This window comes from Camelus dromedarius, chromosome 30 (genome assembly GCF_036321535.1).
Source record: "Camelus dromedarius isolate mCamDro1 chromosome 30, mCamDro1.pat, whole genome shotgun sequence".
Taxonomy (NCBI): Eukaryota; Metazoa; Chordata; class Mammalia; order Artiodactyla; family Camelidae; genus Camelus; species Camelus dromedarius.
The window spans coordinates 24,634,978-24,652,181 of record NC_087465.1 but is presented as its reverse complement, the minus strand read 5'-3'; the positions used below and the strand labels follow the sequence as shown (position 1 = coordinate 24,652,181).

The 17,204-nt window shown below is 46.3% G+C and overlaps 1 long non-coding RNA gene across 1 annotated transcript in view; it reads left to right on the top strand.

The window, feature by feature from the left end:
• Positions 1–17,160, top strand: part of LOC116156024 (uncharacterized) — a 59,431-nt gene extending 42,271 nt beyond the window's left edge. The window contains exon 4 of the long non-coding RNA XR_010378500.1: positions 16,668–17,160. This is a non-coding gene — a long non-coding RNA (uncharacterized LOC116156024). The remainder of the gene's footprint in view (positions 1–16,667) is intronic.
• Positions 17,161–17,204: the final 44 nt, after the last annotated feature.

Here is a 17,204-nt window from a genome sequence, read left to right as displayed (position 1 = left end):
CAGGGCAGCGGCTCACTAGGCACCATCCGCGGGTCAGAGCAGCCCCACGGATCCACTCCTCTGACAAGAGATAAATACCCTGAGTACAGCTGTATAGAAGAGGGAAACTGAGGCACAGAAGGACTATGCCGTTTCCCTAAGATTGTAGGTGGGAGGCTGGGCCCTGAGTGCAGACAGTTGGGCCGCAGAGCCCAGCCTGAACCCCTGAGTTACCCTGCCTTCCAGGTCTGCCTGTTTGCAGGTAGGTAGGCAGACATGCAGACGACCTGAGCCACATGCCACGAAGCATCAACATGGCGGTCCACCTGGCACCCCGCTTCTCTACGTGGCTGCCCCTGTGAAAGGCTAGAGGGACAAGCTTGCAGACCCCACCGAAAACAAACTCCTACTGCCCCCAAGAAAGGAAGGGAAACACACCACAGGAGCAGAGGGTGCTTTGTCCAAGTTTGCTTCTGTTCCATTTGTTTGGAAACTGGGAGCAGCAGCTTACTGTATGATACAGGGTGGGCCACTGTGTGTCTGGAATGTTCCAACCTGCAAATCAGGGGTGATGGTAGTTACTCCTCCTGCCCTTCTGTCTGGGGCAGAGGGCGGTGCAACGTGGATGACAGCTCTGATGATCATTTAAAACAAATGCACTCAGTGCCCGGTATAGTATAGGGAAGGATGAATGTATGACTTCACAGATCCACAATTTAGTTGGAGGAATCATGTAAAATTGCCTACAAAGAGGTGAATGTAATTTTCCGATCAGTTAATGACTTGCTGCCCTTCTTAGATGGTTTCAGGATGCTTTTATTCTCAGCTGCTTTGGCTAAAACCCATTCTTCGTTTCGTGAAAGCTCCCTGATAATGCCAGTGTCCTTAGGAAGCTGTGTGCTCAGACAGTCTCGGAATTGTATACTGTCCATAATAAAGAGACTTCACAGCCTCCTCTGTTTCGGTTGATGACCAGGCTCTCTTTATTCTGTGCTCTGTGTCAACATCATTAACCTGATAAAGCAAAAGCACAATCCATAAAAGCACATTAGAGAGGCTGACAAAGTGGGACAGCCCAGAAACTGGCTAAAGATCAAGAAAAAAAAATGTGCTTCTGGTCTTAACCAAACTTTCTCCTCTTTGTTTTCACTTTTTGCTGCCTCTCCAGATTCTCCTCTCCCTTTCCCACTTTTCCCTTTTCCTTCTCTCTTCCTTGCACCCCTCCATGAGATGCTTTCTGTCCTTCCGTGACACCATTTCCTTCCACACCTGTGGCGTTTTGTGTGGCTTGCCCCTTCTAATGTGTCCCTTAAAGGCAAGTTCAGGCACACATGCTGTGAGATATGCAAATGTGCGCACCAGCCCCTCCCCTCCAAGTTGCTGGGAGCTGATGAAGTGGGGTGCACCAGTTGTCATTTGGTGTTTGCAGCTTGGCTATCTAGCACCTGACCCCTTTCCTAAATGGGGAATTCACCCCTTATGTATAAATTGGGTGGGATACAGTACCCCCTCCCACTGTGGATGCTGAAGTGGGGGAGAGCTTCCCTGTCTCTCAGGTGCACCCCCCCTTTCCCAGCATGAGTGCCCAGTGACCCAGGGCAAACTCCTAGGACTCCCGTACTTGGGACTGTGAGCTCAGAGCTAGTGACACAAAAATTTAGGGATACTGAGATTCATTTCATGAGAGCTGCAGTGGTTGGGGGGCGGCAGTGGTCAAGCAGGGGAGGTGTCTAGGACTGGTAGGCTGCAGGGATGTTGTGTCCACTGGTAACAACGTTGAGGGATGGCCGAGTCACAAGCAGACCATTTCTGCTCCATTCTTTGGCCCCCTGAGCTGCCTCGGTCCCTACCCAGGTCTCCTTTCCAGCTTTCTGTCAGTTCTCTGAGCCTCCAAGCTTCATCCAAGAAATTCCCTCCTCTTCTACAAAATAGCCTGAGTTGAATGTATGTGTCACATGACCTAAAAACTCCATTCCCAAGTGAACAGAAATGTGTATGTATTTTCACCAAAAGAAGGGTACTAGAATGTTCTAGAAGCATTGCTCATAATAACCCCAGACTGGAAAGCACCCAGTTGAATGAATAAACAAATCATAGTGTGTCCACACCGTGAAGTCCTGGGATGCTTCGGCAGGTGCACACACAACATCTCATGAGAGAAGGCAGGTCCGGGACCGGGTGGTTCTGCATCTATCAAGTGCGAACCCCGGCAGGGCTCACCTCTGCTGTGGCAAGCAGGGAGGTGAGTGACTCTGGGGGCCTGGTCACCAGAAGGGCACAAGGGAGCTTCTCGGATGTTCTGTTTCTTGGTCTGGTTGCTGGTTACCTGGGTGTGTCCAGTTTGTGAAAGTTCTCCACACGTGCGCCCTTTTCTGTATCGATGTTGTACTTCAATAAAACGCTGGCTTTGTGGCTAGTCGTTGAGGCTCCTATGGTTCCCTTTTCCTTTTTGCCATTTGGCTCAACTTTTTACTCCTGCTTGGGTGTAACATCATTCATGGGGCATTTGAGTGTACTTGACAACACGCCGAGATGCGGAATACTTACAATCCAGAGGCTCTCAGCACATTGTAGACGGTGGCCTGTGAATGGAATATGTGGGTGCCTCACATGGAATCTGTGTCTCTGGGGCGGACAGTGGGGAACCCTCCTGGGGCTTCCCACTTGGCTCAGCCTCTCTGTAAATGAGGCGGGTGACATCTTCTCAGCCTCTCCTGCCTTCTGGAATGAATGGAGGGGCTGGCCGGCCACAGTGACACCACCTCTGGGGGAGGGAGCCGCAGCGGAGGCACCAGCTGGCTCTGCGATGTTGCATCTTCTGAACAGAACCCAGTCTCCCAGGCCCCCTGACCCGTAGACACACTGAGGCAAACGTGGCTCCCTGGACCCTGCACCCACTCGTGGGGGTCCTGGGCCCTCTTCCAAACCTCTGATCAATGCTGACGTCTCCGGGGCTGCCTCCTTTGCTGTCGGCTCCCACGTGGCCCCACCAGCTCCTTCCTGCAGCTCTGACACATTGAATCCCAGGGCAATCACAGGATAACTTCACGCTGGGTCTCCTGGGACAGGAGCCAGCTGGTCTCCCTTTGATACTGGGCACTGGGCCCCATGGAACTTAGCAACAGTCTGCATGGTCAGCTGCCACCTTCCCAGGGAGCCGAGGGAGGGGAGCAAACCAAAGGTCGGAAGGAGTTTTGTTCTGGTGACTGTTCAGATTTGAAACGAATATCACACGAGCAACTCATGTTTTGGCCTAAGAAGAGGACGGGCTGTGGGTGATAGAATTTACCTCCTCGTCCATCTCCTTCAGCTCTTCATGGTGGTGAGAAGACACCAGTTTTTATGGAGTTCCAGAAGGACACTCCCTGCCTGCTCTGAGTTTCAGCTCCATCTCCTCGGGTAGGGTGGGGGCACACCCTATGCACACCATGCACCGGGAAGCAGTCCTCACAGCACCTGTCATTGCCACAATTTTACATCAGTGCACGTGGTCGCTCGATGCCCACCTGTGTCCCCCACTACCATGCAAACTCCGTGAGGGCCAGGGTGTCATCCCCAGCACCTGTCACCTGGTCCATGAGAGACACTCGATAAGCATCATCCCAGTGAATCAGTGAAAGTCACGACCAGTCCTTTTGTACCCCTGAGTGCTTCTCCTTAGCCAGGCTGCAGACCAGGGCGAACCAGCCCTCTGAAGATGCTGTGAAACAGTAACCAAGGGAAAGAGGGAGGGAAACCATTAAGTGTTTATACGTGGATAATGTATTGAAAAAAAAGACACGTACTCAATGAAGGAGTTCACTTTTTTGGGTGGGGGGAGATAATTAGATCTGCTTATTTATTTGTTAGTTTTATCGGGTAGAATTGTTACAATTTGACTGCACATGTACAATATAGAGCATATATACACTGTATATATTTAATGGAGGTGTAGGGGATTGAATCCAGAGCCTTGAGCATGGTAAGCACACACTCTACCACTGAGCTATAACCTCTCCACCCCTGGAGTTCACTTTTTAATCCTCACAATTGTGTTGTGAACCTAATTATGCTCATTCTGCGGACACATACTCCTCCTATACAGATGAGGAAGCTAAATTTGAATGAAGGGACTTGCCAGAGATCAGAGAAGGTACTGAGTGACTGGATTTGAATTCCAATCTGTCCTCCCCACTCAGCACCACCATCACAGTGCCTGCCCGTAGGCAAACGAAGGAGTCTGAGATCCAAATGAGTCTCATTCCTCCAGCCCACAATTTTTTTTGAAAGCTGCTAGAGAACCAAGGGGCAGTGTCTTGACTTTATAGGATGGTTGCCCTTTCTGGCCACTTAAAAACCATAAAGCACCTGCATGCTGTAAACGCACCTTCACCCCGTGAGGCTGGCCGCTGGGGTAATTGTAGTGATTCGGGCCGGGGAGGGTGGCTTCTGGGTCAGCCGTGAAAGAACAACTTGGAGAGGGAGGAAACATGGTCCCCTGAAGCCTGAAGGAAACGTTAATCAGTTTAATTCACACCTAACACCTATTGTTTGGCGCAGGTGGAGTGAAGTATTTCCGTGAGAAAAGTGACCTATTATTAGCATGGCCAGGTGTGTGCACAAGGGCTAATTCTCTGACTTGTCCCTTCCCAAGTGCTTGGAAAATTCTTATCATTTACTTGGTGCTTTTACATTTTTGTTATATTCCTATTTTTTTTTTAAGTTAAAGTAAACTTCACTTAACTCAATGTTAAGTATAAACCAACCCCCGGGCAGAATAAGGGAAACCACTGCCCCTGGTGACGTCAGTGCTTTGTAGCTGATGCCACTTTTTTTTCTTCACGTGTTTCTAATTTTTGTTTTTTATTGAAGTGTAGTTGATTTACAATGTTAGTTTCAGGTGTACAGCAAAGCGATTCAGTTATACATACACATACATTTTGTTTTATTCTTTTCCATTACATGTTATTACAAGAAATTGGGTGCAGTTCCTTGTGTTGTACAGTAGGTCCTTGTTGATCACTTTTATATTTAGCAGTGTATATATGTTAATCCCAAACTCCTAATTTATCCTCCCCTGTCCATTCCCCTTTGGTAACCATAGTTTGTTTTCTGTGTCTGTGAGTCTATTTTTGGTTTGTAAATAAGATCTGAAATTGAAATATGGTATCACGTATATGTGGAATCTAAAGAAAAAGGATATAAAGCTATTCTTTTTTTAACAAAATATTTTTTAATCCAAAGTCATCTGAATTCTTTTTTAAGCCCATTTAAAATATTAAAATACAGTTGATTTATGATGCCCATCCTTATGGCACGTATTTCCTGATCAAATAACGCATTGTTTCATCTTAGTCCTTTCTGGTCTCTAACACTCAAACAGTGCACTCAAAGGTAAAAGGCAGATAACATTCCTTTTCTCTACGAGTTTCAGGGCCAAGACTGTCTGCAGTCTGTCATGGTCAAGGCTGTCCCAGCAGGCGTGGGATCAGTGGACCCACAGAGGAGATCAAGATCCCCATTTTAAGGGGTTAGGGAGGTGGGATTGTCTACACTGAGATCCAGAAACAGACTCAGGTTCTGTGATGCCTACCTAAAGCTTATACAACTGGGGATGCCCACTTTCAGAAAAGGAAAATACCAGATTACAAATTAGGTGCAAGGACTTGGCACAGACCTTGAAGATTAAGTGCCGTCAGCTTCGTGGTAAATACTCCATGTCTGCTAAGACTCGAAAAATAAGTAGGACTTAGCCAGACAAAGAGCTGTAAGAAGGCAGAGCAGGCTGAGGACCTGACAAATGCAGAAACAGAAGTCTGGGGCAGGAGGGGGCGTCTGGGGGCTGCAGGCCCCTACAGGGCCCTGGAAAAGGAGCTGGGGACGTGGCCGGGGGCAGCTGAGAGGGTGATGACAAGGGGCCTGCTACACTGAGCCAGTGAGTGTGAACTTTCTGCCAGGGCACCAGAGAGCCACAGAGAGTTTGGGGTGGGGGTGGCATGGTCTGATTTGCAGTTTGGACCCTCCCGGCCACCACAGTGGGGAGGGGGAAACTGGAAATCACGTGAGGACCCCCCCACCTCCATGTTCTCTATCCCCCACTTAAGTTTTAGTTTAATACAGCTGCTCCCATTACAAATACAAATCTTTTCCTCTTACGGCAGCTCGTGCTCATGGCCGTGTGCATTTCAAAAGCAGTATCTGCAACACTGTCCCTGAGCAGCCCTCACTCTGCTCTGTACACAAGAAACAGCCCCCTACCCAGCATCTGAGGAAGTCCATGGCAGAGTCGTGAGCTGTTGCGTTTTGAAACCCACATGAGTACTATTAAGGAGAAAAAAAACATTCGTGACTCTTGGGAGTTTATTCCAGGGCCATGGCACCAGGTGTAGGGACGGCTGCAGTGGGGTCCTGCAGTCTGGGAGAGGTTCAGCTCAGCTCTGAAGAGAGCTTGGCCAAGTGGGAATTTACAGCCAAGGAGCAGGGTAGGGGGCAGTGGGTGGGAAATTACTAAGAGGAGCCATCAGGGGCAAGTAAGGGGCTTCCGGCTAAACTGGCCTAACAGGACTCCTGCTGAAGGCAGGCCAGGGTGACCAGACCTCCCCTGGGGGTGCTGGGGGGGTGAAGATCAGATATGGAGGAGGGGGGAGGATTCTTGCAAAAACTGGACAATGCAGAGACGACAAGAAGGCCAAAGAGCAGGCCTAGGTGAAAGAGAGTTCAGGGGAGCCAGAGTGGAGTTTGGTCAAAGAGAGGCTGTCAGTACAGAAGCTGAGTAACCTTGGGGCCGGGACATGGACCCTCACCAGCCACATGGCCCTCGAGTGTCCTTAAGGAGCTGAGAATCCTCTTACCAGGAGGAAGCAGATGGGTGGAAAATGGAGAGAGAAAGAAGCAAAGGGCCCAGGACCTTCCTCAGGTGTTTCCCACGTTTGGGGTGGAGGCTGCTGCCAGGATGCACAAGAAAGCAGGTGATGCGATAAGGTGGGGTGTGCATGCACAAGTCCTCTGCTTTGGTGTTTGCCACCTGCTTGCCACGTGGGCTTCCCGCGGGCCTGGGAGGCTGAGCTGGCCGCCTGGTGGAGTGGAGTTCCTGAAAATCAAAGACACCACCACCCCAACTCTGCACCCAGCAAGGTGGGCTCAGTGTGTGTGTGTGGAAGGTAAAAAATACGTAACATAAATCCACCCTCTGAACAACTTTTAAGTATGCAGTACAGTATGTTAGTTATGTACACATTGTTGTATAACTGACCTCTAGAACTTCTGCATTTTGCGTGACTAAAATTCTACACTCCTATCTGCCCTACCCCCGCCCCAGCCCCTGGCAACCACCATTTTACTTTGTTTCTATGATTTTGATTGGTTTAGATACATCACAGAAGTGGAATCATATAATATTGTCCTACCGTGACTTGTTCCACTTAGCATAATAACGTGCTCAGAGTTCACCCATGTTGTAGTAGAGGACAGGATTTCCTTCTGTTCCATTGTCCGGACGTACCTCAGTTTGTCTATCCAGTCATCCCTCGATGGACATGAGGTCACTTCTGTCCCTTGGCAATTGTGAAGAGTCCTTTTATAAAGACTCGAGGCATCTGTCATAGTGGAGGGAGCTGTCAAGATTACTATTACAGTCAGCATGTTATACTGTGGTGCTGAGTTTCTCAATATCACTAACTATGAGAGAAATGCAAATCAAGACCATAGTGAGGTATCATGTCACACTAGTCAGAATGGCCATCATTAAAATGCCTACAAATAATAAATGCTGGAGAGGGTGTGGAGAAAAGGGAACCCTCCTACACTGCTGGTGGGAATGTAAATTGGTGCAGCCACTATGTGGGTTTTTTTAATAGATTTATTTATTTTATTTTTTGAATGGGGCAGGCAGTTTGTTTTTTTTATGGAGGGGCTGGGGACTGAATCCAGGACCTCGTGCATGCCAAGCGCACACTCTACCACTGAGCTGTACCCTCCCCCTGATATTTGTTAAATGACTGAGAAGGAGTTACCCCTATAAGAAGTGACCAGACGTGTTAACATGAAGTGTTATAAGTGAGTCCTTGTTCTCTTTCCCTGTTAGAGTTTATCTCCTATGACTTTGTCCTTTCTGGTCTGCATGAGCTGTGCTTCAAAACTCCATATAACATTTCACCTTTTCCTCCTGTGACCTCGAACTAGCACTCAACCTGAGTCCCATCTCCCTGCGAACCCTTCCTTAAGCTTCCCAAGGCTGGTGTCTTCCAGCCGCCCCAGCTCACTTTTACTGCAGTGCTGATCACGTTACATTGTGATTGTTTGTTTATTAGTCCATCTCCCCACTAGGCTTTGCCTCACTAGTCTGTCCGCTCGTGCCGGCTACAGGCGAGATGCTCCAGTCAACATTTGTGCAGGAGCGAACAGAGGCAGGGCTCGGCATCCAGTCTCCTTCCTCTTGAGCTTCACTGTGATCCTGTGTGCCTTTAGAAGCCCAGCCTCTCCTGAGCAGAAGACACTCCAGCCCAGCCCTGTCCCTCTGAACATGTGGGCAGCTGGGGAGAAGCCCAGGTAGGGGACGAGGACAGTGGCCCTGTCCTCCTCCCATCCTTCTCCCCACCTCACCCAAGAGTCTTAGCATGTGTTCTCCAGCAGCTCGCTTCTTCCCTTGAATCATATAAGAGCTCCTCCTGGAGAGTCAAATGAGGGCCAGGGAGAGGCCTTAAAGTCTTCCCTGAGGCCAGATCAAAGAGAAGAGAGCCCGTGTGTGTCCATCAATTCAGAAAGCCGAAATCACCACGGATCTCTTTGTAAACGTCACGGGATAAATACGTGTGACAGCAGAGCAGCTGTTTGCCTCATCCTCATTGGGTTATCTTTAGATCAAGGAGCTCGCCTGCCCTGCAGGGTCCTCTGTGCTGTGTCTGCATCACCATCCCAGTCACTCTGCTCACAGCTTTGCAAATGTGAAATGCCTGACACTTTCATGCCACCCTGTCCCTTTGGACTGCATGAGCCTCCCTCCTGATCCCTCCACTCGTAGGGTGCAGGGGCATGGGATTAGCCCGGCCCTGACTGGCCCAGTCCCCTTCCCTCACTGTCTGAGGGTTGTTCATGCTTCTCTGAGACATGGCCTGGTTTGCCCAGTTCTCACCCTCCCTGCATCCTGCCCTTTGCATGTGACTTCACAGCTCCCCCTGCTGGAGGTGGTGTGTATTTCATCGTGCACTGATGTTGGACGTGGCCTGTGGGTAGAAGTGACATCACACCAGTTCTGAGCCTTGACCTTAAGAGGCCTCACATGTTTGCTCAACCCTCCTGCGTTTCTGACTCTGCCATAAAAGGATGTGCCCCAGGGAATGATGGTCCCTTCAGCATGGGCCCCAGAACAAGATAAGCAAGGCAGAGCCACCCCAACCAACTGACTGTCTACAGTTGTCACCCCAGCTGAGCTGCCAGTACACAAGCAAGAGTGAATGCTGAGCTTGGGTGTGGTTTCTTTTTTTTTTTAATTTTATCTTATTTATTTATTTTTTTATTGAAGTATAGTCTTTTACAATGTGTCAATCTCTGGTGTACAGCACAATGTCCCAGGCATGCATATATATACATATATTGATTTTCATATTCTTTTTCATTAAAGGTTATTGGGTGTGGTTTCTTACGCAGCAGTCACTGACTAATACAGCTCTCTACCCTCTTTGTTCCTCAGCCTCATAGAAGAAAGGAAACTAACATTTTCTTTTTTAAAAAAATTTTTTTAAGTATAGTCAGTTCACAATGTGTTAGTTTCTGGTGTACAGCATAGTGATTTATATATATATATAGATACATATATTCCTTTTCATATTCTTTTCCATTATAGGCTATTACAAGGTATTGAATATAGTTCTCTGTGCTATACAGTAGGACCTTGTTGTTTATCTATTCTGTATGTAGTAGTTAGTATCTGCAAATCCCAAATTATCCCTCCATACCCCCCATTTCTCCCAGTAACCACAAGTTTTGTTTTCTATGTCTGTGAGTCTGTTTCTGTTTTGTAAATAAATTCATTTGTGTCATTTTTTTAGATTCCACATATAAGTGATATCATATGGTATTTGTCTTTGTCTGACTTACTTCACCTAGTATGATCATTTCCAGGTCCATCCATGTTGGTGCAAATGACATTATTTCATTCCTTTTTATGGCTCAGTAGTATTCCATTGTGTGTATATATACCACATCTTCTTTAACCAGTCATCTGTTGATGGAGGTTCAGATTTCTCCCATGTCTTGGCTATTGTAAATAGTGCTGCTTTGAACATTGGGGTGCATGTGTCTTTTCGAATTAGAGTTTCCTCCAGATATGTACCCAGGAGTGGGATTGCTGGATCATAGGGTAAGTCTATTTTTAGTTTTTGAAGGAACCTCCATACTGTTCTCCACAGTGGCTGCTCCAAATTACATTCCCACCAACAGTGTAGGAGGGTTCATAAAGGCACTAATCTTATGAGAGTTACACCTTTATGACCTTACTACCTCCCAAAGGCCCCACCTCCAAATACTGTCATGTTGGGGATTAGATTTTAATAGATGAATCTGGGGGACACGTTCAGTCTTAGGTCTTTACCTTGTTCATTCACTGACGACGCTGTTCACAGTGGCTTCTTCTCCTCCTCGCATCACCCCTGTCTTCAGTGACTCTCTTGTTTTCTGGCTTCTTCTCAGTGTCCTTTGCAATTTCCTCTTCCTCTGCTTGCACATAAATGCTTGTGTCTCTGTTCATCTTTGCTCTGCGCCCTATCCCTATGTAACCACATGCCATGAGTTCTACTACTGTCAGCTTGAAAAGGATTTCTAAATTCATTCGTTTGGTCGTTCATTCAGCAATACTGGTGAAACATCTACAAAGTGCCATGTTCTGGGATATGTCAGTGAACGAAGTGGAGGGGGAAAGTCCCTGCTCTATGCAGGACAATAGGCCATAAGCAGCAGCAACAAAATGAGTAGATTGTACAGTGTGTTAGAAGGTGGTAAGGGAAGTAGGGTAGAGTAATGGAGATCAGTGGTGTGGAGGGGAGGCTGTAATTTTCAGTGAAATGGACAGATTAGGCTTCCTTGAGAAGGTGACAGTTTAGCTTTCTTGAAGGAGAAGAAGGAGCAAGTCATGAAGACATCTGGAGGAAAAGCAGAAGGAACAGACAGTGCAAAGATCTGGGGGCAAGAAGGTCTCTGTCATATTCAAGAGACGGCAGAGACTGGTGTGGCTTGGGAGCCAAGGCAGTGAGGGGGAGGGTGACGGGGAATGAGGTTATAGGGCCTGTAGGCCATCATAAGTACTTTGGTTTTCTTGTGAGTGAACCGGTGGTCATGGCAGGGTTTCAGGTTGAGAAATGGGACAGTCTTCTTTACATTTTAACAGAATCACTGTCTTAGGTTGGGTTGCCCGTGAAGGAGACTCTGAAACTCAGGTAGTGTGCAGGAGGTTTCCGGGGGGCCACTCTTGGAGACACGTGGAAGGGAGCCAACAAAGCAGAACTGGGGAGATGCAGTTGAACTTAATTAGTCATGGATGCAGGTTGCCTCAGTTGAGGAGAGTTATACCCTTGGGCAAACAGCATCCTTCAGCTCAGAGCCATTCCCAAAGGGAGAGTCAACAGAGAGTCATCACAGTCCACTCTCCATCCAGAAGGGGGCACCTGGGTGGTACCTCAGAGCATCCCCTCAATCCATCCCTTGCACCTCTCACCGTTCAGTTCCCATATGGAAGCTGAGTTCCACCCTCCATCTTCTGGTTGGTCCTTGCTGCTGCAGCTCGTCTCATAGTGCACATGCTACCCATCCTCTTCCTCCTCTGCTACCCCTGGTAGACTAACCCCACCCTCAGCCAATCTATTCTCAACATAGCAATGTGAATGGTCCTACTAAAGCATGCCAGATGACATCACTCCTCTGCTCAAAAGCATCAAGCAACTACTCTCCATATCAGTGTTTATAAAAGCTAACATCCTTCTGCTTTGTACCACATTCTTGCTAGAGGCTGCATCCCTAACCTCATCGTCCCTGTTATTCCCCTTCTCATTCATTCAGCTCCCGTTACACCAGCCTCCTCCCTCCCTCTTGCACACATTTTTGTAAGACACTCTGGCAGTATCTGTTTTCCTACTCTTTCTGGAGGAGCCCTGAACAAGCAGGATAATCAAAAAACAAGAGTCAAGATGCTTCAGACTGAGATGTTAAGCATTCCCATCTGGTGGTGTAAAAAGGTTGTCTTCTGCAAAGATGATCTGAGCCACGTCATTTAAGTTCATTCTCAATTTAAAAGAATTCAACTGTTGGCTGAAAAAGAGAAGAAATCACTTAAATAGTACACGTTACTCGGGCAGCAATGTGCCCTAGGGAAAGGATGCCAGTAGTCCTGAAACCCTTGAAAAGAAAGCTTGATTGGCTTTAAAGGCTTCCCAAAAAAGTGAACTTTATTGTTTAGGTGTCTAAGCAAGATGGTTTCCTTGGGTAAGAACGTGAGCAACTGAAGAACTGTAGAGAAACACTGGCCCTAGCCCCCTGTTCGCCTTCTCACCAGCGCCCGGTCTCACCTTGCTAAGGTCATACCACAATGCTTGCCTTTCCCTGATGGCCATGATAAAGAATTAGAAGGAAAAAATCCACAGATTTTTGCACACACAAAAACCATATTATGCACAATTGGTTTTGTGTGTGCAAAAAACTGTATAATACACATAATATAATTTTTGGCTACTTAAGAGATTTTCACGGGTAGTTTTTACTTCATTGGTTGGCAAATGAGGATTGGACCCTGTTAAAAAATGGGCAGAGGATCTGAATAGACATTTTTCCAGAAAAGACATACAGATGGTCAGCAGGTACATGGAAAGATGATCAAGGTCACTCACCATCAGGGAAATGCAAATGAAGACCACCATGAGATGTCACCTCATGCCTGTTAGAATGGCTGGCATCAAAAAGACCAGAAGTAACAAGCGTCGGCGAGGAGTGGAGAAAAGGGAACCCTTGTGTTCTCTTGGTGGGAATGTAAATTGGTGCAGCCACTATGAAGAACAGAATGGAGGTTTCTCCAAAAATTAAAGATAGAACTAGCATATGATCCAGCAATTCCACTGCTGGGTATTATTCAAACCCTGAGTTGTCAGATGATGGTTAGCATTTTTTAGCAACAGAGTATTTTTTAATTAAGATACGCACTTTTTTTTCTTTTTAGAGATAATGCTACTGCACACTTAATAGACTACAATATAGTGTAAACATAACTTTATGTGCACTGGAAAACTAAAGAACTCATGAGTCACTTCACTGCAATATTCACTTTATTGCAGTAGCTTGGAACAGACCCCACATCTCTGAGATATGCCTATGTTGATCAGATCTCATGATCAGAAATGGCCTAAAATTTCAGAAGAAAGAGAATATTGATGATTTGAACTCATCAAAATTTAAAGTGTTTTTCTTTGTTTTTTTATCAAAGTCCATTTACAATGTTATGTTAATTTCTAGTGTACAACGTAGTGATTCATTTATATGTACCTATATTGCTCTTTATTAAATAGGAATATTTGCAAACATTACAAAGTTGTTAAAGCTGCAAAAAAATTAAAAGACAAAGAAACTGAGAGAACTACTTTCAACAAACACAAATATAAAGGATTAATATCCTTAATATATAAAGAACTCTTAGAAATAAGTAAAAGGCAAAATACACAGATAATTTACCATATAAGAAATAGATTCACCTAATAAACATAAAAATATTTCATCTCATTAATGAAAAAATGTTTGCCCTTTGAATTAGAAAAGAATTTTTTTTAATGCTAGGGTAAGTAGGATGAGATAGAAATATACTTGTTAAAGGCAGGCACATACATTGATACCATGTCAATATGAACAAAGAGTCTTAAAATAATATATAAAAAGGAAATCATCTGAAATATGGGTAAAATATTATACACAGAAGTGCCATTGTTATTTATTATAGAAAAATGGAAATAACCCATATGTCCATTAGGGGACCAGGTCAGAAATTATAGTGTGGACAAGTGATTACACAATTAAGCTATATTTTCTACTACTAATTAAATGTGAAACTGCTTAGATGTTAGGTGAAAAGAGATGGATATAAAGTTGTATTTTCAGGATGATTGCAAAGGTTTTTAAATGGAAAAAAAGCAATATATGATTTGTATTTGGTGTGATGTCATTTCCTCTTTATAAACTATTTTCTAAGTTCCTTTTTATAATTATGTATTCCTTTTGTAGTTGGAAAAAAAAATTCTTCCCCAGAGCCTTCCCGATAAAATCCAAATTCCTTAGAGAAGCATGTGACCAGTATCTGGCCCTAGCCCCCTGTTCGCCTTCTCACCAGCGCCCGGTCTCACCTTGCTAAGGTCATACCACAATGCTTGCCTTTCCCTGATGGCCATGTCATCACTGTCTCGGGTTTGTTTTCATTATTTATTTTTGCCTAGGATGCTCTTGAATGCCCTTCTCACTCTCTGGACTTGCTAACTCTTTGGCCTCTTTGATTTCAAGTCCCAGCGCTGTGTTTTCAAGAGATAGCCTCCTCGGGGGTGCCTTGGGGTGGGTCAGATACCTCCTCCTTTTCCCTGCAGTCACTCTTGGTGATGCCATCACACTGACTTGCAGTCAGGGTGGCCAACTGTCCTGGTTTGCTTCTCCCTGAATCTAATTCTCTGTTAACTTGTTCACATCTTAGTCTGTGAGCACTTTGACTCCACAGACCTTTTACAGTATCTCCGGGTTTAAACATTTTATCCTTTCCACTATCGACCTTGTCTGTCTTGTGATCTTTACCCACGTGAATCTGAAGTTTATCAGGAGATAACAGGTAACAAGTAGGCGGAGGGCTGACTGGATCTATCAGTAGGTGGTATGGGCAGCTCCCGCCACAGTGGTGAGATCTGATGATGCTAAAGGGTTACTCACGACTCTCTGTCCTAGGCCTGGCAGACAGCAATGAGCTTTCCTCTGTAGCTGAAAGCATCTTGGTAACTGGAAGGCACATCTTGATCAGTTAATGTGTTAGGATGGCTTTGTGTATCCCTCCCTTTAGTGCTCACTGTAATTCTGAACAGTTGTTTAATTCTGCTATTTAATAATGCAGTCTGTCCCATTTCAGTCCCACGTTCCCAATTCCCATACCTCGCTCTACTTTTCTTATTTTCTGTAGCACTTTATTTTGGTTGGGGGGAGGTAATTAAGTTCTTTATTTATTTTAATGGAGGCACTGGGGATTGAACCCAGGACCTCATGGCGGCTAAGCATGTGCTTTACCACTGAGCTGTACCCTCCCCCCTTTCTGTAGCACTTATCTTCTACTTGCTGGTAAAATGTATTTCTTTATTATATCTACAGTTTATAGTCTGCCCCTGCCTGCATCACCACAGGACACGCATCTTTGTTTTGTTCATCAGTGTATCCCAAGTACCTACAAAAATGCCTGGCACATAAGAGGTGTGCAATAAGTATTTGATAAATTAATAGATCTGCCTAAATCAGGGGTTATTCCTCTTTGGGGATTAAGTTATAATTCTTCAATCACAAGATGAAAATTTTTAGACATCAAGAGAGGCATGTGAATGCCTTTCTCGACAATAAAAAACAGGACACCCTTAGAGACAACCAATTACTACTTTCTTGACAATCTCTTTAATTGAAATGGAGAAAGCAGTTCAGCAGACTTTCTAAACAAAGAAGAATGTCTAACAAGACATTTTGTAGCCACTATATATTCTCCTTCCTTATTGCAATGTGTACACAGCTGCCCCTGGGAAAAGGGCACTCAGGTCTTGGTGACATTTGCTCCTAAGTCACAAGGATCTCAGGCTACTAATTCCACCTTTCCCGCAAGAATGACAAATTGCTCTTTCTTGTCTTCAGGGTTTTCAGGGGTCATGGTGAGCATGTAGGGGTCCTAAAGACTCCCCTGCTGTTTAGAAACAGTAGTGTTTCTCAAATTTGCATTATAGCCTGGGGTAACCAGCCCCTAAGATGTCCCCCAATCATCTCTGCCTCCTGGTATTCACACCCTGTGGGGTCCCTCCCACAGTGAATCTGAGCCGGCCTGTGTGACCAATAGAATCTGCAGAAGTGACAGTGTGTGTCTTCCAGGGATTCATCATAAGGGGCAGCGACCACCTGCAGTGGTCTCTTGGGTCTCCAGCTCTTGGGGAAGCAGGTCGCCAGGGGAGGGGACTCTAAGGCAGCTTGTTGGAGAGGCCCAGTTAGGCCAAAGAGAACACCAGCTCGGCAGCTCTGGAAGTGAGCCGCCTAGGAAACGGCCCAGCCTGCAACTTTGTGGGAGACCCTGAGCCAGAACTCGGCTCCCACATTCCAGACTCACAGAAACCGTGAGACATAGTAAGTGATTATTGTTTTTTTAAAAAAAGAGTTTTGGAGTAATTTGTTAGCTAGCAATCGATAACTAACGAATATGCAAATCTCTTTGAAGGGACAAATGACTTCTGCCCTCGTATTAATTATTTTTCATTTTTTCCTTAAGTAGTACAAACGTAAGGAATTTATATTCTTAGGCTCATCGCTTTTATTCAAAAGAAATTTTAAAATCCAATCTAGTACAGACCCTACGACAAAACAATCCAATAAAAAGCCAGTCATTTTAATAGAGGATCGTTTTGCTGGAATTAAGCTGGTACTAACGTTCCTAAGACATCTCTCCCGCCCGGTTCCCACTGCAGGTACGCGCACCTGTGCTGCTTGCAGCCTCCCCAGCCCCTTCGAAACCAGGGCACGTGGGGCTTTACCCTCCATTGGACCGTAGCTGCCCGTCTCCACAGCCTGATCCCCTGGGCGCGGCCTTACTCCTCCCGAGTTCCTAGCGGACGGAACTGGGCAGAGAGCCGGATCCACCTACACCAGAATTGATACTTGATGAGTCCTTCCTGAAGACACAGGTAACTGGGCTGCCTCGCCCTGCACTTCGGGCCAAGGAGACGTCAGCAAGCTCCCATCCCCCACACGAGACTGGCATTCGGCAGAAGGAAGCTCGGCGTGGGTGAAAACGAGCGTTTTCCCTCAGATCTCCTTTAAATCTTAGGCAACCGGCACCCTTCACGTCCGCTGTGTTCCGGTCCCGGGGTTGGGGGTGCCCCTGAGCTCGACGGCGTCCGGCGCTACCTTACCTCCGCCAGCAGGGGGCAGTAGGCGCCGAGAAGGAATGCGCGTGCTCGGTGTGGGGTCTCGCGCTTCGCAAGCGCAACCGCTGAGCGTGACGG